General features: G+C 43.7%; 1 protein-coding gene and 1 long non-coding RNA gene across 10 annotated transcripts in view; one reads left to right on the forward strand and one right to left on the reverse strand.

The window, feature by feature from the left end:
- The window catches only part of PCBP3 (poly(rC) binding protein 3), a 198,420-nt gene that overhangs the window by 14,719 nt on the left and 158,488 nt on the right, over positions 1 to 25,213 (forward strand). For 6 of the 9 annotated variants that reach the window (XM_021071085.1, XM_021071089.1, XM_021071091.1 and 3 more), the window contains exon 1: positions 19,245 to 19,371. The exons of 2 other annotated variants lie outside the window; for them this stretch is intronic. The gene's annotated coding sequence lies outside the window, so the exon portion shown is untranslated. Of the gene's footprint in view, positions 1 to 19,214; positions 19,372 to 25,213 lie in introns of those variants that run through there. One more of the 9 variants, XM_021071090.1, reaches the window with a different exon arrangement.
- Positions 17,179 to 18,163, reverse strand: LOC106508047. Its single transcript, XR_001304585.2, has 2 exons — positions 17,872 to 18,163; positions 17,179 to 17,621 (listed from the first exon to the last, which is right to left on the reverse strand). It is a non-coding gene; the product is annotated as an uncharacterized LOC106508047 (long non-coding RNA).

Here is a 25,213-nt window from a genome sequence, read left to right on the forward strand (position 1 = left end):
TAATTTGTTGGCAAACACTTGTTCATAATATTTCTTGATGATCCTTTTTATTTCTGTAAGGTGCTTAATTTTATTTCTGATTTTAGTAATTTAAGTCTTCTCTCTCTTTATTTTGGTCCATCTGGATAAAGATATGTTATTTTTTTGGCAATGAGTATGTACCTGTCAATAGTTACTTAAATCTAAACTTGGGGATAAGGCTTTTTTAAGGAGATATCATAGGTGTCACAGCAACAGATTCCCTTCTGGTCACCAGAGCTATATGCTCAATCAAAAGACTTAGGATGGCTGAATGGATACAAAAACAATATCCATCTATATGCTACCTACAAGAGACTCATTTCAGATCTAGACACAAAAAACTATTCCATGGAAATAGAAATGAAAAGAAAGCTGGGGCAGCAGTACTTACATCAGACAGAATAGACTTTAAAACAAAGTCTCTAACAAGAGACATAGAAGGACATTATATAATAATCAATGGATCAATCCAAGAAGAAGGTGTAACAATTATAAATATATATGATCTCAGCATAGGAGCAACTAAATACATAAAGCAAATATTGACAGACAAAAGGAGAAATTGACAGTTACGCAATAATAGTAGGGGACTCTATTATTATTATTTTTTGGTCTTTTTAGGGCTGCACCTGTGGCATATGGAGGTTCCCAGGCTAGGGGTTGAATTGGAACTATAGCTGCTGGCTTATATCACAGCCACAGCAAAACCAGATCCACGTCCGAGACCTACACCACAGCTCATGGCAATGCTGGATCCTTAACCCACTGAGTGAGGCCAGGGATTGAACCTGTGTCCTCATGGATACTAGTCAGATTCATTTTTGCTGAGCCATGATGGTAACTTCCATTAGTAGGGGACTTTAATATCCCACTTATATCAATGGACAGATCATTCAGATAGAAAGTTGCTAATGAAACACAGGTGGTACGTGGCATTAGACCTGTTGGAATTAATATATATAGAACATTCCGCTCCAAAGTAGCAGAATATATATTCTTTTCAAGTGCACATGAAACATTCTTCAGGATAGATCACATGCTAGGCCATAAACTAAGTCTTAAGTTTTAAGAAAATTGAAATTATGTCACTCATCTTTTCCCATCACAGTGTTATGAGAGTAGAAATCAACCACAAGAAAGGAAAAAATGCAAAAAACAAAAACCCATGGAGACTAATCAGTATGCTGTTGAACAACCAATGTATCACTGAAGAAGTGAAATCAAAATACCTGGAGACAAATGAAAATGAAAACACAATAATCTGAGATCTATGGGACACAGCAAAGCAGTTCTAAGAGGGAAGTATATAGCAGTACAAACCTACCTCAGAAAACATGGAAGCTCTCAAATAAACAGCCTGAACTTACACCTAAAGGAACTAGAAAAGAAGGAACAAAATCCAAATTTAGTGGAAGGAAAGAATCATTACAAATCAGAACAGAAATAAATGAAATAGAAACTAACAAAACAGTAGGAAAGATCAATGAAACTAAGAGCTGATTTTTTGAAAATATAAAGAAAAATGATAAACTTTTAGCCAGGCTTATAAAAAAAAAAGAGGAGCTTCAAATTAAAAAAAAATCAGAAATGAAAAAGGAGAAGTTACAACTGACACCATAGAAATACAAAGGATTATAGGTGATTACTACAAACAATAGAATGGATGACCTAGAAGAAATGGACAAAGTCCTAGAAATGTACAATCTTCGAAGACTGAACCAGGAAGAAATAGAAAATACAGACACATCAGTTACCAATAATAAAATTGAGTCAGTAACCCACCCCCCAAACAACAATAATAAAAATCCAAAACTCCCAGGCCCACAGTCTAGGACCAGATGGCTTCATGGATGAATTCTGAACACATTTAGAAAAGAGTTAACACCTCTCCTCAAACTATTCCAAAAAATTGCATAAGAAAGAATGCTTATGAACTTATTCTACAAGGCCAGCATCATCACCCTGATACTGAAACCAGACAACAATATCATAGAAAATTATAGCCCAACATCACTGATGAACTAGATGTAAAAATCCTCATCATAATATTAGCAAACTGAATTCAAGAATACATTGAAAGGATGATACACCATAATCAAGTGGAGTTTATCCCAGGGATGCAAGAATGGTTCAACATCTGCAAATCTATCAGTGTGATACACCACATTAACAAACTGAAGAATAAAAATCCTATGACCATCTCAGTAAGTGCAGGGAAAGCTTTTGACAAAATTCAAAGTCTATTTATTATAAAAACTCTCCACAAAGTGGGCATGGAAGGAACATACCTCAACATTATAAAGGCTATATATGACAGGCCCACAGCTAACATTATACATGTCAGTGAAAATTTGAAAACATTTTCTGTAAATTCAGGAATAAGACAAGGATGCCCACTCTTACCAGTTTTATTCAATATAGTATTTGAAGTCCTAGCCACAGCAATCAAAGAAAAAGAAGTCAAAGGATTCCAGAGTGGAAAGGGAAAAGCAAAACTGTCATGTTTGTAGATGACATGATATTATACATAGAAAATCCTGAGGATGTCACTGAAAAAAGTATTAGAGGTGTTCCTGTTGTGGCTCAGCAGGTTAAGAACCTGACTAGTATCTGTAAGGATGTGGGTTTGATCCCTGGCCTTGCACAGTGGCTTAAGGATCTGGCATTGCTGTGAGCTGTGCTGTAGGTTGCAGACGTGGCTCAGATCCCGTGTTGCTATGGCTATGACATAGGCCAGCAGCTATAGCTATGATTTGACCTCTACCTGGGAACTTCCATATGCTGCACATGCAGCCCTAAAAAGCAAAATAAAACAAAACTATTAGAGCTCATCAATGAATTTGGTGATGTTCTGGGATATAAAGTTAATATACAAAAATATTTTCCTTTTTTATTGACTAACAAGGAGAAATTAAGGAAATAATCCCATTTGCAGTTTCATCAAAAAGAACAAAACACCTAGGAATAAATCTAAGAAAGTAAAAACTTGTACTCAGAAAGCTATAACACTTTGTTGAGAGAAATTGAAAATGACAGAAACAGAAAGATATATTGTGTTGTGAATTGGAAGAATTAATATTGTTAATATGACCATACTGCCCAAGGCAATCTACATATTCAGTGTAATCCCTATCAAAATACTCATGGTATTTTTCAGAGAGCTAGGATAACTAATTTTAAAATTCGTATGGAAACACAAAAGACCCTGGATTATCAAAACAATCTTGAAGAAGAACAATAGATCTGGAGGTAACACACTTCTTGGCTTCAGACTATACTGCAGAGCTACAGAAGTCAAAATGGTATGGAACTGGCACAGAAAAAGACACATAGCTCAATGGAACAGTTTAGAGAGCCCAGAAATAAACATATTCATTTATGTCCATTAATACATGACAAAGGAGTCAAAAATATACAGTGGCGAAAACAGTCTCTAAAGGTAGTGGTGTTGGGAAAAGTGGAGAGCTACATGTAAAAAAATGAAATTATAGCAGTTTCTCATACCATATAAATAAACTCAGTGGATTAAAGGCCTAAATGTAATATATACATATATATATGCATGTGTGTGTGTGTGTGTGTGTGTGTATGTACCTCTCCAAATATTTATATTTGGATTGGTCTTCTAAAGTAAAGCAAAATAAAAGGGGATTAAGAGGTACAAAATGCTAATATATAGGCATTCCCATCATGGCTCAGCAGAAACGTATCTGACTGGTATCCATGAGGACGCAGGTTTTATCCCTGGCCTCACTCAGTGGGTTAAGGATCTGGCTTTGCTGTGAGCTGTTGTGTAAGTCACAGATGTGGCTTGGATCCCATGTTACTGTGGCTGTTGCATAGGCCGGCAGCTATAGCTCTGATTCAACCCCTAACCTGGGAACTTCCATATGCTGTTGGTGCGGCCCTGAAAGACACCCCCCCCGACCCATATATAAAATAAATAAACTACATGAATATATTGTATAGCATAGGGAATATAGCCAATATTTTATAACTTTAAATGGAGTATAATCTATAAAAATTATGAATCCCTATGTTGTACATATGACTAATATATTTTATTATTATTATTATTATTTTTTTTTTTGTCTTTTTGCCATTTCTTGGGCCGCTCCCATGGCATATGGAGGTTCCCAGGCTAGGGGTCGAATCGGAGCTGTAGCCACTGGCCTACGCCAGAGCCACAGCAACGCGGGATCCAAGCCGTATCTGCGACCTACACCACAGCTCACAGCAACGCCGGATCGTTAACCCACTGAGCAAGGGCAGGGATCGAACCTGCAACCTCATGGTTTCTAGTTGGATTCGTCAACCACTGCGCCACGACGGGAACTCCAAGACTAATATATTTTAAATTAACTATACCGCAATAAAAATAGTAATATATAAAATTTTTTTAAAAAGATAGAAATTCTAATCCCCAAAATGGTATTGTTAGGAGGTGAACTTTTGGGAAGTGCTTAGGTCATGATGTCAGAACCTTCACAAATGGGCTTAGTGCCTTATAAAATAAGTTCCAGAGAGATCCCTAGCCTCATTCACCATGAAGACATAGTGAGAAGCCACTGGCTGTGAACCAGGAAGGGCCGTCACCAGAAGGCAACCGTGCTGACACCTTGATCTTAGACTTTTCTGCCTCCAGAACCATAAGCAATAACTTTCTGTTGATTACCACTAAAAAAATTTAGCATGTTGTGTATTTTTTGAATGGATCATTCTATAGATATCTGTGAGGTACAGTTGTTTCATAGTGTTTTTAAAATATTCTATTTCCTTGCTGATCTTGTTTTATTGTTCCATCCTGTTTTGAGAATGGGATATTGCCATCTCCGACTACTACTGTTCCATTGTCTAGTTGTCCATTCATTTCTTTTAATTCTATACATGCATTTTGGGCTCAGTTGTTAGGTAGACATGTATACACTTGTTCTATCTTGTTGGATTGACTCTTATCACTTAAAAATGTCTTCGTCTCTAGTAATAATTTTTGTGTTGAAGACTGTTTGATCTGATGTTTGTGTAGCTGCTCCAGCTCTTGTTTGGTTTCTGTTTACATATATGTTTTCTTCATCCTTTCACTTTCAGTCTGTTGGTGCCTTTGAATTTAAGAATGCCTCTTATAATTGTATATAATACATTAAACATTTCGTTAATACAATTCTTGCCTTTAAATTGCAACATGTAATCCATTTACATTTAGTGCAGTTTTGATAAAGTGGGATTTATTCCTGCCATTTTTCTTTTTGTCTTCATCTTTTTTGTTTCTATCCTCTGTTACTGCCTTCTTTTGTTTTAAAAAGATATTTTCTAGTGCGCTCTTTTAATTTCTTGCCATTTCTTTCACTATTTTTTGTTAGTCATACTCTTAGGGGTTGCCTGGAGCTTCTTACTATTAATAATGTATAACAATTTAGTTTGGATTAGTAATAATTTATTTTCAGTTGTATATAAAAACCTTGCTTCTGTGTTTACATTTCCTCCTTACCCGATACCTGTTATTGTCCTATAAAGTACACTTTATGCATTCTTACAGTATAATTATTGCCTTTTGCTGTTACCTTTTATTTCAGATAGGAGAAAAAATTTATAAACAAACATTGCACTTATATTATCTTTAATACTTCCGTAGTTGCCTTTACCAGTGTTCTTTATTTTATTCACCTGGATTTGAAGTACTAGCTAGTGGGTGTCATTTCATTTCAGCCTGAAGTACTCCTTTTAGTATTTTTTGCAGGTCAAGTTTCCTAGTGATGGAGTCTGTCAGCATTGTTATCTGAGAATATCTTGTCTTTGCTTTGGAAGGGTAATGTTGCTGGACATAGCGTTCTTGTCGTCAGTCTTTTTTCTTTATAATTTTGAGGACGTCATCCCATAACCTTCTAGTTTGTATGGTTTCCGATGAGAAATGGGCTGTTTCTTTAACTGAGGATAACTTTTGCATGGTGAGTTGCTTATTTTCCTGCTTTTGAAGATTTCTTTGTCTTTGTGTTTTGACCATTTGATTATGATATGCGTAAGTGTGGAGTTTATCTTTAGAATTTATTGGGCTTCTTGGATGTATATTTTTTTAAATAAATATGGGAAGTTTTAGTTATTATCTCTTCAGATATTCATTGTACCCCTTTTTCTCTCTTCTCCGTCTGAGAATTTCATTATGCATATGTTGGTATGCTTGCTAGTGTCCCTGCGACTAATTTTTACATTTTTTTGTGAGGAATTCTTTATTCAAAGGGACTACTACAGTGAGGTCACATAGTAGTGGAGAGAGCCGGGGCTCTCTGTTCATTTCTCGTCCCACATCTTACCTTCTGTGTAGATTGGAAATTTTCAGTTGACCTGTTTAAGTTTGACAGTTCTCTCTTGCCAACTCAAATATGCTGTTGAACTCCTCTAATGAATATGTCGTTTTTGAGCTCCATGATTTTTATTTCATTTTTTAAATTATTTTTATCTCTTCATTAATAGTCTCTATTTGGTCAGACTTCCCTTTTAATCCTTTAGACCTGGTTTCCTTTAGTTCTTTTTTTTAAATTTTAAATTTTTAATTTTTTTGTCTTTTTGCCTTTTCTAGGGCCGCTCCCGTGGCATATGGAGATTCCCAGGCTAGGGGTCTAATTGGAACTGTAGCCACCGGCCTACACCACAACCATAGCAACACAAGATCCGAGCTGTGTCTGCGAATTACACCACAGCTCACGGCAATGCCGGATCCTTAACCCACGGAGCAAGGCCAGGGATCGAACCCACAACCTCATGGTTCCTAGTCGGATTCCTTAACCACTGAGCCATGACGGGAACTCCTCCTTTAGTTCTTTAACATATTTAAAATAGATTATATAGTCTCTGTCTTTAAGTCCATCATTAGGTCTTCCTCAAGGGTGGTTTCTGTTGATTGCTTTTTTCCCTGTGTGTGGGCCGTATTCTCTTGTTTTTGTTTGTTTGTTTGGTTGGTTGGTTGGTTTTTGTATGTCCTATAATGATTTGTTGAAAGTTGAACTTTTAAATAATATATATGGCAACTCTGAAAATCCATGTCTGAGATATTTGGTGCTGCTGCTTGCTGCAGTAGTTTTTGTTTGTTTGTTTGTTTAGTGACTTTTCCTGAACTAACTCTGTAAAGTCCGTATTCTTTATCTCAAATTTCCACTGAAGTCTCAGTTTGGCTAGCTTAGTGGTTAGCTACTGATTGGACAGAGATTTCCTTAAATTCCAAGAATCAGTAAGTCTCCTGGTCTTTCCTGAGGGGCTTGTGTGTATGTGTATACTGGGTGCATGCTTCAGCATTTAATCAGACAGTTTTCAGCTCTGTCTTAATCTTCACCTCCTGCTTGTGCAGAGCCTCAAATTCAGCCCAGTGTGAGCACTTAATAGCCATCTCAGGGCTTTCCTGAATTTCTTTTTTTTTTGCAATTTGGCCTTTTAGATTTCCGGGAATATATTGGAGTTTTTCAAATCCTATGTGGATAGCATATTCTCCAGCTTTTCCTTTTAACTTTTTGGGTTAATGTATTTGCCCCAGTGGTTGTGCACTGCCTCAGGTAGTTACAAAATTAAACAACTGCCTCTAATTGTTTTGACATATACCTCTGAGGAAAATGATTTTCTCACTGGGCAAACTCTGACTCAGGTCAAAGACAGCCTTTCAAATGGAAACCATTAGCTATGTCAAATAATGACAGTTCCCTGGGGATGAGGCTCTGAAGGAGTTACAACCCGGTTCTGTCCTCTTCTGTGGCGGCCAGGCTGCTGGTTTTCAGGACTATGATAGAGTTGAGGTGGGGCGAGGGGAAATGGTGGGAATAGGGCCACTAATATTTGGTGTTCTTAAGGAGACACAACCATTTTTCTTTAACACATGCTCCCCATTTGCTGCAAGCCTCTGTTTAATCTCCCAGATGTTTGAAGAAGTTGAATGTGACAGTTTTTGCTATATTTTCATTGCTTTAATTGAAGAGGAAACTTTTAGAGGTCCTTATTTTCATTGACAACACTCTCTCACCTTTATTTTCAAAAGAATTTTTTCCCCTGTATATTGAATTTTATGTTGGCATTGTTTTCTTTTAGCATATTAAAGATGTGTTTCCACTGTGTCTGGCTTTTATTTTTCCTGTTTAGAAGTCAGTAGTCAACATAATTGCTATTCCTCTGGAGGTAATCTGTATGTTTCCTGTTGCTTTTAAAAGATTTTCTCATGGCCTTCATTTTTTGTTTGACTAAGTTTCATGTATTCTCCATCTCCACCCCCAAGGTATGTTTGCTTCTTTTATCTATGGCATGTTTTCCACAAGTGTGGATAATTCATTGCTGTTTTCTTCAGATTTTGCTTCTGTCTCAGTGTCTCTCTTCTGTCCTTCTAGGACTCTAATTAGATGTGTGTTTCTTACTGTATATTCTCATGCCCTGTCTTTTGTATTTCCCAGGTTTTAGTCTCACCATGCTTTAGTTTGAATATTTTCTTCTGATTTAGTTTCCAGCTATCAGCTCTCCCTTCAGTAGGACCTAATCTACTTTAAATCCCACTCATGATTAAAAAAATTTCAATTCTAGATTTTTTTTGAAGAAATTTAAAACTAAGTTACTCTTTATAGTTCGTAATCTCATTTGTGTTTTTGACCATAGCAACTGCGAATTTTTGTTTGTTTTTCCAGTTTTTTTTTTTTTTTTTTTTTCGGTCGTTTTAGGGCCTTAGGGCTGCACCTGTAGCATATGAAAGTTCCCAAGCTAGGGGTCGAATTGGAGCTGTAGCTGCCAGCCTGTGCCATAGCCATGGCAACACGGGATCCGAGCCGCGTCTGCAACCTACAGCACAGCTCATGATAACACTGGATCCTTAACCCACTGAGTGAGGCCAGGGATCGAATCCTTATCCTCATGGATACTAGCTGGGGTGGTTCCCACTGAGTCACAATGTGAACTCTGTTTTTCCAATCTTTAATTGTAACAAAATACATATAACATAAAATTTAATGTTTTAGCCATTTTTAGGTGTGCAGTTCTGTGGTATTATGTACATTCATAATGTTGTGAAACTGTCGCTACCATCCATCTCCATAGTTCTTTTCACCTTATCAAATTGAAAGTACATACCTAATAATTCTCTATTCCCCTATACTCCCAGCCCCTGCAACCACCTTTGATTGGTTCTACTTTCTGTCCCTATGATTTCTGAGATACTCTAAGTACTTCATATAGGCGGAATCATATAGTATTTACCTTTTTGTGACTGGCTTGTTTCACTTAGCATAATGTCCTCAAGGTTTATCCATGTAGCATGTTTCAGAAAATCCTTCCTTTTTTAAAGGCTGAGTATGTATCCATTGTATGAATATACCAATTTGCTTATCCATTTAATCCATTTAATCTGTCAGTGGATACTGGGTTGCTTCCACATTTTAGCCATTGTAAATAATACTGCTATGAACATGGATGTGCAGATATCTTAAGACCTGGTTTTCAATTCTTTTGGGTACATATCCAGACGTGAAATTGCTAGGTCATATGATAATGTTATGTTTAATTTTTTGAGGAACTTACACACTCTTTTCCATAGAATGTAGTGTTTTTTTTAATTGCAGTAAAATACATGTACCATGAAAGTTACTATTTTAAGTGTATAGTTCTGTGGTATTAAGTACATTCACAGTGTTGTAGAACCATCACCACTATCCATCTCCCAAACCTTTTTCTTCATCAAAATTGAAACTCCCCATTAAGCCATAATCCTCGCTCCCAGTCTCCTGGAAACTGCCATTCTCCTTTCTGTCTCTACAAATTCGACTACTCTAGGCACCTCATGGAAGTGGACTCACACAACTTCGTCTTTTTGCAACCAGCTAATTTCACCTAGTGTAATGTGTTCAAGGCTCATACATTTTGTAGCATATGTCAGAATTTGCTTTCTTTTTAGGGCTGATTCATATTCCATTTTACTGGATTAAACCGCAGTTTGTTTACCTATTCAACTGTCAGTAGACACTTGGGTTGCTTCTACCTTTTGGTAGTGAATAGTACTATTAAACATGGTTGTAAGATACCTGTTTGAGTCCCTGCTGTCACTACTTTGGGGGCGTATTTCCAGAAGTGGAGTTGCTGGATCATATGATAAGTTTGTGTTTAATTTTCGGAAGAACCGTCATACCATTTCCACTGCAGCCGCACCATTTTGCGTTTTCACCGGCAATGTACAGGCTTCCGGTTTCTCCGCGTCCTCATCATCACTTGTTGTTTTCTGTGTCTTTGGTATCCCAATGCGCAGGACGTGGTAGTTGGTTGTGGTTTTGGTGAGCACTTCTTGTGATTAGTAGTAACACGGCTTACCTTTTTATGTGCTTATTGCCCACTGATGTATCTTCTTTAGCGAAATGTCTATTCAAGTCTTTTGTCCGTTCTTAAAATGGGGTTGTTTCGCACTATTGCAGATGTGGTTTTTTTTAGAGTCTGTATGGGTAATTCTGACTTCTCATGCCTTTGTGGATCTGTTTTGTTTTCTGTGACGTCTGCTGTTTCTTGCCATGGTGGTGTCTGATTTCTTTGTGTGTGCTAGACATTGTATTTGCAGAATTATTTTGAGGAATAATTTGAGACTTAGGATGACTGTTTCATTTTTGGATAGGTTTTAATTTGTTGTCTCTAAGGTTCTTTATTCTTAAAGAGGCTGCCTTAATCCCGTCGTAGGCCTGAGGCCAGCTAGATGAGCACAACAGGGCTGCGGGGTCCCTTTGTGCTTCCAGTGCAAGTCGAAGGCTGGTTCCTCAGAGTCTGACTCATGCTTTTACTCTGTGTCTGTAGCCCCCAGTTTCTGGATTATTTCGGGTAACTTCAGCCTCTGTAATAAAACTCCCAGGTGTCAGGACCTTCCACAGAAAACTTCTCTTTCTTGTAACAATCCACTGCGGCTTTCCTCGGCAGAGCTCAGCTTTCTTCTGCATGGCGATTCGGGCCTGGCTCTTTGCTGCTCTGGTCCTACCATCTGCTAGGTTGGTAGCATTGTCTAGGGCCTGAACTTCCTTTTTGTCCAGCTGGCAGATGGGAAAAGTGCGGAGGAGGCGCACATGCTTCTCACCCTTGTTGGCCCGGACGTGCCACGTACAGTAGCTGTCCCCTGGGGAGAGCAGTCACATGGCCGCCCAGACGCAAGTGTGAGATGGTTGACGTGCAGTCTGTGGTCAGCATGTCTGTTTGGTGGACAGTCACCTCTGCGCAGTGCTTCCCCGCGGCCCCGCAGTGTCTGTGCACGTTCTTTTACAGTGCATTGCACGCGTCTTCCTCAGGGAGACACCACGTCAGATATGACTCTTGAGGTTTGGTGGCTGAACTAACACCAGCTGCTCTGCTGCTCACACTCTATAATAGTGGAGCCAAGCCACTGACAACTGCAGAGAGAACAGCTTGCATTTGAAAGGGGAGAAATGGAAGATAAACATCAGTCCTTGGTTCAGAGCAAGAGCGCCACCCTGAGGGCAAGTATTATGAAGGTGTCTTTCAATGCCTGCTAATCAAAGGCCGCCACGAACTCACCTGGCGCCTGTGATGGAACAGATGGGGACCCTGGACCCTGGGGACCTGTGGGGCATCGAGGTGAGAGGGTGTCAGAAAGAATCTTACAGCACTGGGCTTTATTTGGGTGACTTGGGGGAGAGGTCAAGAAAGTCGGGTGCTGTTGGGAAGGAGGGACTGTTTTATGCCTGAGGATCTCGGGTTGTCTGCGGGCGGTGGCTGGGCGGGCTGCTGCGCTGCTGAGGAGGCGCCCCTTGCTGCTGTGTGTCCTGCGGGTGGCCGGGCGCGCGTCTCGTCTGTGCTCTGGCGATGGCGTTGATGATGATCCTGACCCATCCCGGTTCTCCGGTGGTCTCTCTGCTTCTCTTGCCTCCGCCCCGGGAGTGTCCTCCTGGACCCCGGGCCCTGACTGGGGAGGCTGGCCCTTTGTCCTCTGTGGACATGGCTGCTTGGGGCCTTGAGGGGCGAGGGCTGCGCAGAGTCCATAGCTTGCTTCCCGCTTGTGGAATTTGGGGGCCTGGAGTTGTTTTGACAGTCACTGACCTACTTCAGGCTCGTGTTTCTTGGGCCGTAGAAGTCCCCCCAAATTCTAGTAGCTTCTGGTCCGTTTGCTTTCAGCAGTTCCATGTGGTAGTCACTGCACTCCAAGCTCCTTCCTTGTCATGAGCCTCTGGCCCGCCTCGTTCTCCTGGCTTTCTTGTGCCCATGTCTCTGTTTCTGTCCGCGGTGTCCGAAGGCATGGCTGTGGGTGGGAGAGAAACCCTGTCCTCTGCTCTGTGTGAACGCTGAGCCCTCTGTTTAATCAAGGAGTCTTCAGGGGCCTTTGCTTCTCAGAACAGTTCTGGCCTTAGGTCTTACTCTTGGGGTGCAGAAGGGGAGGCTTCCCCACTAGGCGAGCCCCAGGTTTCTGGAGGGTCTCAAGATGCTGTCTGGCCTCTCTCAAGTCAGCCAGCGTTTGCCTGAGCTCTTCTCTTGTTGTGATGGCTGTTTGGGCAGAGCAGGTGGCAGTCACCCGGCCTGCCGGCCCCGCACTGGGGGCTGGGCGTGAGTGAGGTCTGCTTTCTGGTGATCACTGGACCCTTTGTGGTGCCTGAAAGGGCTTCCTCGCTCCCAGCTGCCTGACTCCGGTTTTCATTATGGCACCACCCCAATTCAAAGAATCCATTTGTGTCTTAATTCATCTCTGTTGAAATATGTATTTAATGATAGAGGATTTAAAAGAGGAAAATTTCTGATCAAAGCTCTTTCTTTGGGGGTCGTTTGGACCACTTTCTGTGTTTCTGTTTCTCTACCACTGGGATGAGAAGCCATACATTCAGGCTGTTTTCTGGGCAGATGTTACAGGTGCACGGTCCTGGGAGTTCATCCTCCTTGTTTTTAGCAATATTCATGCTGGAAAATCAAGGCTTTTTTGATTTCTTTTAAGAAGAAAAAATTAGATGCTTCGATTTTGGGGGACTAAATTGAGACTATGAATAAGATAAAATCCATGAAGAAAACCATTTAAAAATTTTTTCTTAGAGTCTAGTTGACTTATAATGTATTAGTTTCTGGTGTACAGCAAAGTGATTCAGTTACACGTATACATGTATCTTTGGAGATTCTTTCCCATATAGGTTATCGCAGAGTATTGAGTAGATTTCGTACGCACGACAAAGAAGGCAAGAATATACAATGGAGAAAAGACAGCCTCTTCAATAAGTGGTGCTGGGAAAACTGGACACTACATGTACAATAGTGAAATCAGAGTATTCTCTTACACCACACCCAAAGATAAAATCAAAATGGATTAAAGCCCCGAACGTGAGGCGGAGTCTTGAAGACTCCTACGGAAAACAGGCGGAACAATCTTTAACGGAAATCGCAGCAGTGTCTTTTTTGATCCACCTCCTGGAGTAATGAAAATAAAACCAAAATAAATAAATGAGACCTAATTAAACTTAAAAGCTTTTGCACAGCAAAGGAAGCCATTAAAAAAATGAAAAGACAACTCACAGAATGGAAGAAAATCTTTGCAAATAAAGCAACCGACAAAGGAAAACCACCTTGAATCCCAATTGCAGAGATGCCAAAAACACATGGGGCACCGCTCTTTGCCCGTGCCCGCTGAAGCCCGAGGCCCTGGCTCTGTTTCTACCGTGAGAAGGGGGAGCGAGTTCCTGGCTGCTGTTCTCTTGTGGAAGCGGCTGGGATGACTGACATGCAAACATGTTCAATAGGAAAGCTCTCTGGCTGGAAAAGGCATTATTATTTCATCCTGAAGTACTTTGGGGGATAAATAATTTATTGGCACACTAGGTTCAGCCTCTGAGGCCAAGTGCTCCTGCTCTAATGTACCCAAGCTGACCTTGGAAACTTCCAGCAGCTCAGAGTGAGGAGGGCCAGCGAGCACGTTCCTCTCTTTGTACTGAGTTGGGTGCTTTTCCAGGGAGTTCTGAGCTGCTCATAATTATCCTTACGAAAATAAACAGTCCAAAGTGGTGAGGCTTCATTCGGAGCACAGTTTACGGCTGTCTGTAGCACGGCGCAGTTAATCATCGCCCGTAATTCTTGGTGTCCCAGGCTGGTAGTGTGAGTTTTCATGGAATTTTAAACAGATGAGATTTGGTTTAAGAGAACCATGTTTCTTACTGATGGCTTCCATAACCCCTTATGATTAAACTGTTGTTGAATTTCCTAGACTTGATTAATTACCTCATTAATTAAACAGACATAATGAAGTAGATTCTTTTGCTTCCTGAGAGATGGCTCATCTTAAGGTGGCTGTGCTTCTCCAGGTCCACCTAGGAAGCTGAAAGCGTTCGTGTAATGGCCTTGTCATTTCACATATGAGCCCTGCGATTGTCATGGAGAGTGACACGACAGGGATGCCGTAGTTATTTATCTCAGGACACTGGGGTGACCTGTGGGCCACTGTCCCCACAGAGGCTGTGACCCTGGCTTCTGCCACCTCACTCCCCTACTTCCTGGAGCTCCCGAAGTGGGGCTTCTGCCCTGGGGACCCAGCGCCCACTCCCTGCAGCTTGGCTCTGAGGGGCTTCTTGCTTGTAGATAAACACTCCCTCCTGCTGCCCCAGTAGCTGTCATTTCTTCTTTTCTTGCCCTGAGCACCTCTGCATCTTCTGGGCACTGCTTCTCCTGGGCAGATGGGGAGGCCCAGAAACTGGCCAGGCATGCCTGCTGCCCCACGCTCGGTGGCCAGGTCCCCAGAGCTTCCCCATCTAGAGGACAGTGCGTGGAGGAGGCGAGGCCCTGAGTGCAGCTGGACTTGAGCGCACAGCTGGCTGTCAGGCCCCCTTGCTTCAGACCCAGAAAGAAGTGCCCTGGGGCCATGCAGTGGGGTCCGCCCAGTGGGCAGACACTGCCCCTGTCCGAGTCCCTCTACTTCCTTGAGGGGCTGAAGACCTTGGCCAGGGCTGTGGGCACAGCCCTCTCGACAGGCCCAGGCCCAGCTGGGCTCCAACAGGGGAACCTGCAGGCGAGGCCGATGCTATTACATGCAGCTCCCATTAGGCAAAGTGCGGGACTGGCTGGTTGAGCTGGAAGGAGCCACAAGTCCCCACTGAACAGGGACCTGGTGGTGAGTGGTCACAGGGCTCTCGGTTCTGGGCCCCAGAAGGCCCAGGCTGGGGACTGGGAGGCAGGCCGGAGACGCCACGCCCTTGTCTGCCCTCTGACGCCCAGGGTACAATGATGGAACCTGTGATTGTGGACCCTCAGGGTCCCCCCGAAACCCTTGCAGGGGGTTGGTGAGGTCATAGTGTTTTCCTAAAGGTACCGAGCCATGACTTCCTCTCTCACAGAGGGACGTTTGCGCTGATGGCACGAAAGTGCGGGCACCTGAGCCCTGTCGTGAAGGCCCCGAACTAGCAGTCGGGGTGGGCTCAGCATCACCCCTTCGTGCAGCGTCACTCCGAGTGTCCTCAGCAAAGTGGTGAGCTGTGTTCCCCTGCTGGAACCTTGGCCCTTGAGCACACGCCTCGTTCACGCCCTGAGAGACAGACGGCAGGTCTGCACAGCTCACGCCTGCACGTGGGGTCAGGACCAGCGTTCCCAGGAGAAGCAGGTATGTTTTTTTAGGATTTGGGGCTGAGCTGGCTCCTGTCCTCATGGAACACTGTTTTTACTTTAAAGAATAACTGACAGACAAACCACGCTTATTCAGACGTGTGCTTTTGGCAGACAGTGTCTGAAAATTGAACTAAGTGAGGCGTTCCTGCTATGGTGCAGTAGGTTAAGAACCCGACTGCAGCCACACAAGTTGCTGTGGAGCCTCGGGTTTGACCCCAGCCTGGTTGGAGTGGATTGAAGGATCCAGGGTTTGAATCTGAGCTGAGGCTTGGATTTAATCTGGCTCAGGAACTTCCGTATGCTGTGAGTGTGGCCAAAAAGAAAAAAATAAATTGAAGAGAGCCTGTGACTTCAAAGGAAATAACTGCCAGTATTTGTTGCAACTGACAAAATGAGTTTTCCGTCAGATATTAGGATTTTGAAGACTTGCATCTGCCATGGTGATACTTGCTAGCTTCCTAATACTTAAAGAAGTTTCTGCTGGGCTCAATGGTAATATTAACAAATGCAACTTTTGACATTACATATTGCAAAGTACTAACATTTGGAAGATCCACAGAACTCGGTGGGCCTGTGTTTTCCAAAATGCCTGATACATGATGTGACGACAGTCATGCATAGGTGGACAATATATTTAAGGTGCAAGATTGATAGCTAATGGGTTTTAATATAAATAAAAGTTTATTGATGGGGTTTCCGATTCCATGTTGCAAGTAACCTTTAAGAAATGACCACTTGGTAAGTTTTGACGTCGTATCAAAGAATATCCACAGTGATCTGATAAACTTATGCAAATACTCGTGTTTCCAGCCACGCGTCTGTGTGCGGATGAGCTTTTTCACATACTTTAACCAAAATGTTTCATGACAGAGTGCGTGCAGACGCAGGTGTGGCAATCCAGCTGTCTTCTATTAATCCTGACTTTAAGAGTTCCAGAAATTCCCCTCACTAATTTATTTTTTTCTGGAAAATAGTTATTTTTATTAAAAAGTGTTATTTTTGTTATGTAATGGGCTTATTATTCATTGTAAATGAAATACTGAATAAATAATTTTGAAATCTCTCTGTGTTAATTTCAAGTAAATATCATACATAGAATCCTTTAAAAAATAATTTGAGGAAAGATAGGGGTCTTAAGTCCGAAAAGTTTGAGAACCACTGGTCTAGTGTCACGGGGTATGGCGATGCTTGAGTGGAAAGGCAAGTGGGTTTGGTGCAGGACCTCAGGGCACCACGGAGATGAGGAGCTGTCACCAAGCACTGGGTCGAGGTGGCTCCTGATGGGAAAGTAGGCTCCACGGAAAGATTGACATTGGAAAGAAGCAGAGGTTCACTTCAACTGTAATACTGTAACTAGTTTTAGAAATTGATGTCAGAATTTGGTTTTCGACAAAAGCCCTACAGAAGCAACCAAGTCAGCCAGCTCTGTTTGTGAAATGAGGAAATAAAGGCTTAATCTCTTAACAAAAAGAAAAAGAAAAAGAAAAGAAAAAAAGAAAGAAAAAAAAAAAAGAAAAAAAGAAAGAAAAGAAAGACAGAAGCCCTCCTGGTGATTCCTGTGATGGAAAATGTAACTGACCCAGATCATTCAGTTATTCAACAGCATTTATTGGTACCAGCATTATTAGTAGGCTAAGTGCTAAGAGGGAGACCAAACATTATTGAGGGTTTTTTCCTTGATGCTAAGGGTTTTTTCCCCTCCGGTCATGAGGGGGAGAAGGTTGGTAGGACAAATTCGTAACTGAAGAGCTGTGTAGGACACAGAGGACAGAGGGGACAGGAAGGGGAGGGAGTGACCAGGTCTGTTCCAGAGCTGTGTGGCAGGTTTGAGCCCCTGGACAGAAACACACATCTCACCGCCTGGGCTCAGGATGCAGAGCTATTGGCTGGCTCCTGTGGTTCCTGGGTGTCTCTGGGCAGCAGGTGGTCGTTGCATTGGGGGCAGTGCCCTGGGTGTGGAGGCGCCACGTGCCAGCCCCCAGCTCTGCCTCAGCATGCTCCCTGGTGGGAACTCTGGGCTGGTTCCCGTGCTGTTTATGGAAAGAACAATGACACTTCTTTTAATGGACTTGGGGAGTAGGGAATTCTGATTAAGCCCTTTTCCCTTTCAGTTCCCAGACTCCCTGAAAGAAGTTTTAAACTCTAAGGTTAAGTTTCTAATTTGTTACTTAGAATATGTTAAACATGATTGAATCTTTCTAAAAAGACAGGGTTTTGCAGGGCTTCAGGGCACGCCTGACCAGAGACTATCACTACTCCCAGGTCCCTGAGAAATCTTACCTGGTTTAGATCTCTTGTCTCAGAGAAATGTCTGCAGGGAACACTGTCATTGTCAGGAGTGGGTCCTGCCCCCAGATCCTCGCTGGTAGAAATGAAATCAGGAGCCTGGCTTCTTGTCCCTAATGTGACAAGCTGCATGTGCCTTTGAACTTTCCTACTGCCTGTGTCTCTTTCTGGAAACTAGGTGTCACCGAGGTTGGTGTTAGTGAAACCCACAGAGGGAAGAGATCCCTGCCAGAGTTGAGGGGAGGGAGGGGACTTTCTGAAAGTCATCATCACCTCTCGCTGGCTTAAAGTCACAGGAGTCTCAGCGCCCTTGCCCCCCTGCCCTCCCCTGTAACACACCCATGCACGCACGCACGCACGCACGCACGCACACGCACACACACACACATGCACTCAGGCACCGTCTCCAGAGTGAAGGAAGAATGACGAAGTGGGAATTGCTGGCTCTGGGTCACTTGGCAGAGCCCTGGCCACCCAGCCTGGAGACTTCATTTCTGATGCCTCTGAGGTGTGGAGTCGGTGGTCTGTGCCTGTTTCAGCTCCTCTGACATTTCTCATCTCCTTGGCTGTGTAAAGATTTTCTTCCATTTGGGCTGCATCTGAGTTGCTAAACAAAGCGCGGGGCTGGGGCACTTGACGTTAATGAGCTGGCTGGTCTTTAAATAGCACAGCGCCTATAAACAGAGTCACCTGTTTTATAGCCGGCGGGCGAAGAGGCTTGTTCACTGAGGATGCTGAATGGCTGCTCTCCCCTGCCCCCACCGCCGGGAGGCGGGACCGGCCCATCAGAGGCTTTTCCTTTGGACTGCGCGGGGGTCAGCCCTCACGATGCATCACACGCAGGTTGCATCAGGATGAGGAACGGCCGAGCCCCACATCTCCTTGATTATCGGAAACTTAGTCATTTGTTCTCTGAGTCAGCTTAATGGCGTGTACTGTTCACATCACATTCTTTTGGGGCTGGGCCAGGAACCGCGTGCTTGCCAGCATTTCAGCAATGAGCTAATCAGCCTTTTGGCTCCCACATTCTTTGCCAAGAGCTTCTCTGGAATTAATACTGGCACTGCAGCAAACCAGGGTCCTCACAAATGTTGCTCTTCTTTTCCTGTGTCCTGTGCTTTCATCAGAGGAGTCCTAAGCCCCTTCTCCTTCCGAGGCCTTCCCACGCTGAGGCCTGAGATGTGATGCTAGAAAGTCAGCCCAACAAATGATGTACAGAAAAGCCCTGTCCTGATGCTGCTGAGGATGTAAATATGGCAGAGCCTATTCCACGTAATCCATGGGGGTGGGGCGTGATGCACGAATGCACGTGTCTGCAGTACCTGAAGCGTCGGCTGCACGTCATCCGGGGAGCAAGAGAAGGATGTAGAGCTTCGGTGGGGAGGAGGGGGGCAGGGTGTGGGCACTTTGCAAGGACAGAAGAGGCCTCGGAGAAGATGGGCATTTCAGCCGGGAGACTGGCATGAGAATTGGCACATAGGAGGTGCACAGTAGGTGAGAGCTGTGGCAGCTTTATTGCCTAGACTTCTGTTTTCTAACTAGTAAAAGGGAAAAAAGTGGCGTCTGTGCTCCCGGGGCCTAGCTTGTGAGGCCGGGGAGATGGCAGGGTCAGGTGGGCATGTGGCAGCCGTTGCGTGATGACCGAGGTGCCTGAGAGCCTGGGTGTTGTCCACCCTCTGCCACTCATGCTGCCGCAGGGTGGAGGGAGTGTCCCCTGTAGTTTGGGAAATGACAGCGCATGTCTGACTAAGGAAGGCGCTGTGGCGACATGGTCTGTCTGTCTTACTAATAAGGTAGGTACGTAGGGAACCGTCTCAGTAAATTTGGAAAAGTGTGATAAGGGGAAAAGTAAAGGAGTAAAAACAATGAAATCAACAGAGGGGGTGTTCTCCGAAAGTTTGTGCCAGAGCAGGAACTCAGAAAGCTGTCGAGAGGAATTTTTTAATGGCTCTGTGGCTTCCCGGGGTGTGCACACACCAGGGGTTCTCTTCCACCGCTGAGGGCGCTTGGGATGGTTCCAGTTTGGGGCTGTTAAGAATAGAGCTCCTCCGACTGTTGTAGGCTTCTTCTGGCCGACATCTGCACCCCGTTCTCTTGCATGTATCCTCAGAAGTGGAATTCCTGTGTCGTAGGGTTGGTGTCGCTTTAGTTTTAGTAGATAATGGCCAGCCAGCTTTCCAGAGTGACCCAGCCAGTCTGCAGTCTGAGCCCCGATGCCCGGGATCCAGAAGCTCCACATCCTCAACAGCGCTTGCACGTTTCTGCCCTTTTCATGTCTACCCTTCTGGAGTTGGGTGCTGGTCGCTCACTGGGGTCTTCACCTGCATTTTCCTCGTCACTGATTCTGTGCATTTTGCTCCACACCCCCAAGCAGTTCTTCAGCACCACCTGTATGTCCTACCTTTCAACTCAATTAGGACACCTTTTCCCTGGCGCCAGAATCAGATGCCACAGGTTAAGGGCTCAGTCCCACCAGGCGGTCCCCGCCCCCCTTGAGACGCCAGTCAAGTCCAGGTTATTCCCTGTGCTTCTCGCCGACTGGCTGTCAATGGGAGGTTCCCATGCCTCCCTCTTGGGGTTTGATCAGTTCCCTAGAGTGACTCACAGAACTCAAGAGAAACATTGCCTTCCACCACCAGCTTACCATGGAGGATGCAGGTGAAGAGCCAGATGGAAGAGGTTATAAGGCAAGCCGTGCGGGAGGGGCTCGGAGCGCCCATGCTCTGTGGGTGTGCCACCCTCTCCTTGGCTCCTCCTTGGAGAAGAAGCCCTCCAAAGCCCAAGGCCTGTCCTTTTGGATTCTTATGGAGGTCTCATTATTATCTAGGCATGAGTGATCAGATCATTAGCCATTGGCAGTTGAGCTCAATCTCTAGCCCTTTCCCTCTCCCTGGAAATGTTCAGCCCTCTAATCATGGTCACTGGTCACCTGGGCACCAGCTGCCATCCTTGAGTTACCTAGGGACTTTCTGAAAGTTATTTCATTCACATAGCAACAGATACCTTTTGTTTTGTTTCGTTTTTTAGGGCTGCACCCGTGTCATATGGAGGTTCCCAGGGGTCAAATTGGACACAGCAACGCAGGATCCGAGCCCCGCCTGCGACTTACACCACAGCTCGCAGCAGCGCCAGATCCTTAACCCACTGAGCAAGGCCAGGGATTGAACCCACATCCTCATGGATACTAGTCGGGTTTGTTTCTGCTGCGCCACAACAGGAACTCCTTCAACAGGTAACTTTGTTCCTCTTATCACTTCAGGAAATGCCAAGGGTTTTAAAAGGTGCTCTTTGCCAGGAACAGAGCCGTGCGAACTCACATAGAGAGTATGTGTTTAGAGAATACACAAATACGTATTTCTTGATGGAAATCACAGCATCCCAGCCAATAGCGTGGAGCACCTCCTTATGCTCCTGTCCCTTTGGAGGTCCTCTTTGGAGAAGTGCCTGCTCAAGGCTCTTGTCCGGTTTTGTTTTTTCCTCTTTTTATTGTAGTAGTTTTTCTACATCCTGGAGACAGATTCTTTGTTCAGAATATACATTGCAAACATCTTCCCACAGTGGGTAGCCAGTCTTCTCATTCTTTGGATGCCTTTTGACCGATAGCAGTTCTTATTAATAAAGTGCAATGTATCAGTCTTGTCTTTTCTGAGGAGTGGTCCTTATGTCTGGCATAAGACACATGGGTTTACTCCAGGGCCATGAAGACGCTCTTCCCTGTCTTCCTCTGGAAACTGAATTATATTCCTTTCTCATTTAGGTCCAGCGTGAGACGAAAGTCCAGGTTCATGTCTTCCTCTAGATGGTCAGTTACTCTTGTCTCATTTACTGAAAACACTCCACCCCCCACCAAGTTTCAGGTGGTACCTTTGCAAAAGATCAAGTGCCCTTGTGGGTCAGCGTACAGGCAGGAGACAGGAGCTACACCAGTGGCTACACCAGTAACCTGAATAGGGAGCATTTATTATAAAGGATTGTTAGCTAGTGAAAGGGATTAACTGTCAGAGTACAGGTGCTGAAAAGAATATGGGAATCGTGCATGCCGGGAGCTGGCCATGTCCCTCTGGGGCCGAGGGGAGGTGCCCAGAGGTGGAGCAGACTCCGAAGAGGGTCTCCCCACCAAGTGCCAGATCCAGGCATTGCTGGAGAAGGCATGCCTGTGCCCCACTGGAGAAGTTCACTGGGCTGCTTCAAGCTGGGGTTGCCTGCCGGGGCGCCCCTGAGACCCAGGAAGTCGTCTGCCAGGAGGCCTGCTCTACTTGTGGAGCAACTGCCCCCTGCCTTCCGCCGTAGAGCCCTGGAACCCGAAAGGGAAGCCCCTTCCTCTTGCAGTGCTGCCTCCTGACAATCCCATCACGGTGCCCGCCAGCCATGGGGAAATACTCTTAGGGTCTGCACTGGTATCAAAAAACAGGGCACAGGAGTTCCCGTCGTGGCGCAGTGGTTAACGAATCCGACTAGGGACCATGAGGTTGCGGGTTCGGTCCCTGCCCTTGCTCAGTGGGTTAACGATCCGGCGTTGCCGGGAGCTGTGGTGTAGGTTGCAGACGCGGCATGGATCCCGCGTTGCTGTGGCTCTGGCGTAGGCCGGTGGCTACAGCTCCGATTCTACCCCTAGCCTGGGAACCTCCATATGCTGCGGGAGCGGCCCAAGAAATAGCAACAACAACAACAAAAGACAAAAAAAAAAAAAAAAAAAAAAAAAACAGGGCACAGAAGGGTGGGTTTGGGGCCAAGAAGTAATAGATCGGTCCCTGGCACACCTGCCGTGTGTGGGTCTGTTTCCTGACGAGGTTCTGTTCCATGGGTCTCCCGCTCATCCCCCAGCGCTGCTGCACTGAGTCCTGTGCATGGTAGTGGGTGGTGGAGGCTCCCCACCTGTGTTTGTCTAGATTGGCTGCACTATTCTAGGTTCTTTGCATATTTTTATCATTTTAGAATAAATCAATTTCTACAAAAAAAAATCTGTTAGAATTTTGATTTGGGTGTTTTTGTTTCCTAGGTCATTCTGGAGGAGAATTGACATTTTACAATATTGAGTCTTCTAAGTCTAAGAATATGGATTATTCCTCCGTGTATGTTGTCTTAATTTTTTTCCAGTGATGTTTCGTTGTTTTTCGTTTAGAGGTCTCACAGGTTTTGTTGGATTTATTTCTGAGAATTGTTTTTGGTGATGTTGTCGTTACCGTATAGAAATGCAGGCGTGTGTTGCGTGTGGACCTTCTATCCAGCGACCGGGCTAAACTCACTTAACAGATGTCAGTGCCATCGTAGGTCAGAAATCTTCAACTGTGATTGTGGATTTATGGATTCCTCTTTCTAGTCCTGTTCTTTGTGTTTTAAATATACAGTACTCGATGCATGCCGGTTTAGGGTCTCATGGCTTCTCATTGACTTGGACCTTTCATCACTCTGAGGTGCTCTTCTTTCTCTCTGCTGGTCTGTGGTGCCTCAAGGTCAGTTTTGTCTGACGGTGATAAAGCCCCTCCAGTTACTGTACTTACTCTTCACGCGCTAACAACTTTCTGTTCTTCCAGCCCGACTGCAGACTTAATTTTAAATTATGCTTCTTTTGGAGTTCCCGTCGTGGCGCAGTGGTTAACGAGTCCGACTAGGAACCATGAGGTTGCGGTTTGGTCCCTGGCCTGGCTCAGTGGGTGAAGGATCCGGCATTGCCCTGAGCTGTGGTGTAGGTTGCAGACACGGCTCAGATCCCGCGTTGCTGGGGCTCTGGTGTAGGCCGGCGGCTACAGCTCCGATTGGACCCCTAGCCTGGGAGCCTCCATATGCCTGGGAGCAGCCCTAGAAAAGTCAAAAAGACTAAATAAATAAATAAATTAATTAATTAATTAATAATGCTTCTTTTAAACAGATACAATAATTTTTATTCAGTCTGACAGTCTTTTACGTTTGCATTGGCATGTTTACTCTATTTATACTTAATTTGATTTTTGAAATGTTAGGTTTTCTTTTTCTTCCATCAGTTCTTTGTTCCTTTATTCCCTCTTTCCTGCCTTCATTTGGATTAATCAAGTATTTTTTATTTTTTTGTTTATCCTAGATTTTTGTTTATTCACCCTTATGTTATAAAAGTTACCCAAGAGACTTCAGTTACATCATGACTTATTACAGACGTAATCCTATATTTCTGATTCTGTGTGTAAGTCCAACATAACATGAGTCTGTTTTAAGCAGAGTATTTTAAAATATTTGTCCCTATATATACTCTTTCTGGTATTCTTCCTTCCTTCACTTGCTTCTGTGCTTGTATTTGGGCATGTTTTCTTGTAGCATGAATAACTGAAAGTATTTTTACAGTGCAGGTCTGTTGCTGACAAATTCTCTTGACCTTTGCCTGAGAACGCAGTTAGGTTCCCTTCATTTCTGAAAACTGTCTTCCTTAGGTACAGCATTCTAGGTTGACGTTGTTTTTCCTTTCAGCATTTTAAATACGTCAGCTTTGTCAATGTTCTCTAAGTCTTCTGGCTGTTGTAGCGCTTGTGGAAAAGTCAGCCTGTTGTTTTGTTGAGGTTTCAAAGATGTGCTTTTTCTTCTTTGCCTGGTTTGAAGATTTTTTTTGCCTTTGTGTGTCTGTGTCTGTGCATGTGTATGTACATGTGTTTTGTGTTTATCCTCCTTGGGGTTCATGGGACTTTTTGAATGACGCATTGACGCTTTAATAAGGCTTGGAAAATTCTCAGCCATTATTCATTCAAATGGTGCTATTACCTTATTCTTTTCCACTGTCTTCCTGATTCGATATGTATGAGACTTTTGGACCATGTCTTGCACATTCTTATACTCTGTATTGTTTTCATTCTTTTAAAATATTTTTCCCTCTGAGTTTCAGTTTTAGATCCAAATATCTAAAAGTTTGGATCTTTTCTATTGGACCTATCTGAGTTCCTCTAATTGTGTCTTAAGTTCTGGATGCTTTTCTTTGAAAAACATCCAATGAGTTCCTAATTGCGATATTTTATTTTTCAATTAGATTACTTTTCTATAGATCCCAAGACTGTTGAAATTTTTCATCTTTTCATGTACTTATTCCTTTCTTCCTGGTTTTAAACATATTAATTAGTCTTTTCTCATAAAATTTATTGGGGAATGACTTACATAACATATACTGCATCTATTTAAAGTGTACATGTGGATGAGTTTTGACAGTTGTGCACAACCATGAGGCAGAGCTTCTCCATCACCCCAAAGGTTCCTTGTGTCCATTTGCTGTCCTTTCCTGGCTCTGCCTCTGGGTCCCGGGAGAGCACAGACTTTTTTTTTTTTTTTTTAAATCATTTTAGAGTCGTTTATATTTTGTATTAATGTAATCACACATCAT

The sequence above is a fragment of the Sus scrofa genome, chromosome 13 (assembly GCF_000003025.6).
Source record: "Sus scrofa isolate TJ Tabasco breed Duroc chromosome 13, Sscrofa11.1, whole genome shotgun sequence".
In the NCBI taxonomy this organism is placed as follows: Eukaryota; Metazoa; Chordata; class Mammalia; order Artiodactyla; family Suidae; genus Sus; species Sus scrofa.